This window comes from Cibotium barometz, chromosome 14 (assembly GCF_041138505.1).
Source record: "Cibotium barometz isolate CiBa-2024 chromosome 14, ASM4113850v1, whole genome shotgun sequence".
Classification (NCBI taxonomy): domain Eukaryota; kingdom Viridiplantae; phylum Streptophyta; class Polypodiopsida; order Cyatheales; family Cibotiaceae; genus Cibotium; species Cibotium barometz.
Window position 1 is genome coordinate 27,200,638 of NC_141059.1, and position 2,035 is coordinate 27,202,672.

Below are 2,035 nucleotides of genomic sequence, written 5' to 3' on the forward strand. Positions count from 1 at the left end.
CTTGAATTAGAACACACCCTAACTCGGCACAACCTAATACTAATGTTTACAACCTTTAAGAAATTACCTCAATAGTTAGTTAAAAATGACGAAGCTACTTGTGGTCAACAATAAGATGCACATAAAGAAAACCATTTGAAAAGGTGGCACAAACAACAGAATAGAAGCGCAACAACAATTGCATGCTTGCATGATGCAATCAATCAGAAACAAATGCTTTTTGTACATTATTAAAGTAAATGTAAAGGGTCCTTCCTTGCATGTGTTTTAGATTATAATAAATTCATTGTTTCCTACACACAAGCGTTAAACAAATTAATTATTTCCTACACACCAACGTTTCACAAATTAATTATTTCCTACACACTAATGCTTCACCAATTAATAGTGCCATCATTATGTCATATATGCCTTGTTATACTATCTCTTTGAGTATTGTGTGAAGTTCTTTTTGTGAAGGTCTAGTTAACTGGAGTTATATTAGGTACTTGTTATTACATGGGTGGTTTTGAAGAGTGTATTTTTACATGCAATGTGATGTTTTTATACAAAATTAGTGTCTTGAAATTTGGTGGTGCTTTCGTGCACAACCTTATGTTGATTATTTATTACCTAGAGGCTATATAACCTAGCCCTAAGAGCTTTGCAGATGACAATAGAGACGAGGTCATGCATGCAAGTAGGTTGGCAAGTGTATGCAAGAGCTTGAGGGTTTAAAGTGACGGCTTTTGTTTGAAGATGCAACAAGGGCTAGTCTTATAGCTTTGAAAGCTCTTTTAGCTATTGTAAGGTCATATCCCTCTAGGCTTGTTGAAGGTGCAACAAGGGCTAGTCTTATAACGTTGAAAGCTCTTTTAGCTATTGTAAGGTAGACTTGTTGAAACCATATAGCATACACCTTTCATTGATAGTGTAAAAATTCACACGCCTTGCATCACAAAAACTTATGAAAAACGATAAACATACAAACACTGACAATATGAACAAAGGTCTTACGTCATTTCCATCTTAAACTCGTCTAAAGTTTATGATAATGAAAACCTATAAAAAACGATCAACATACCTGACAACATGAAGAAAGGTCCTACTACATTTCTCTCTTAAACCTCATCTAAAGTTTATGATGGCATGCAAGGCATGGAAAACAACTAGAGTGTTTAAATACATTGTTAATAGATATTGAGAAGAAGAAAGCTACATAACAAAAATACCAACCTGCTAAATATATTGATACAATCAAAGAAAAATTGTAAAGAGGAGCTAATCCCACTTGCATACATCAAATTACTACACTACTAAAGTGTTTCAACTCTATCCAATTTCTCCATTTAACATCAAATCTAATAACATCTGTACACATAATCACATACATTCAATAGATACTCTCTATTTTTAGTAATAATATTATCAATTTTTATCCGATAGACTTTATGAAGAGAACACGCAATAGAATAAAATTCATATACATAATTTACTAAGTAAAAATTTAATAAAGAATAATCTATTGCTCACTTTCAATCTTCACATGCAACCCGGGGTTATACAAAATGCATTAACTAGCTTTTTTTCAAATTTTGAATAGAGAAATTGAATAGTTATAATTTATAAAAAAAGATTTCTTTTAGTAGAGAAAACGCCAATAATAAGACGTTAAAAACAAAACATACAATGGCTAATTAAAAGTCTATAAGAAAGATTACAATTTCTTTTAGTAGAGAAAACGCCAATAATAAGACGTTAAAAACAAAACATACAATGGCTAATTAAAAGTCTATAAGAAAGATTACTCTTAAGCCAACAATATAACTTCATTAAAAATATATTATTAACGTAATCTTAAACGTAAAACTTTAACTAGTCTTATTTTATTTATACACTGATTCTGATTTACGTGAGCAAGCAAAAAACTACATTTTAATTGGCACACGTGGTTCTTGTGCAGTTGATGATTGTCAGTCAATAGTTCGATGGTCGGTCCCTCAATCAACGTGCTTTAACTGCGGAAGATTCTCATCTGATTACTTTGAAATTAGTA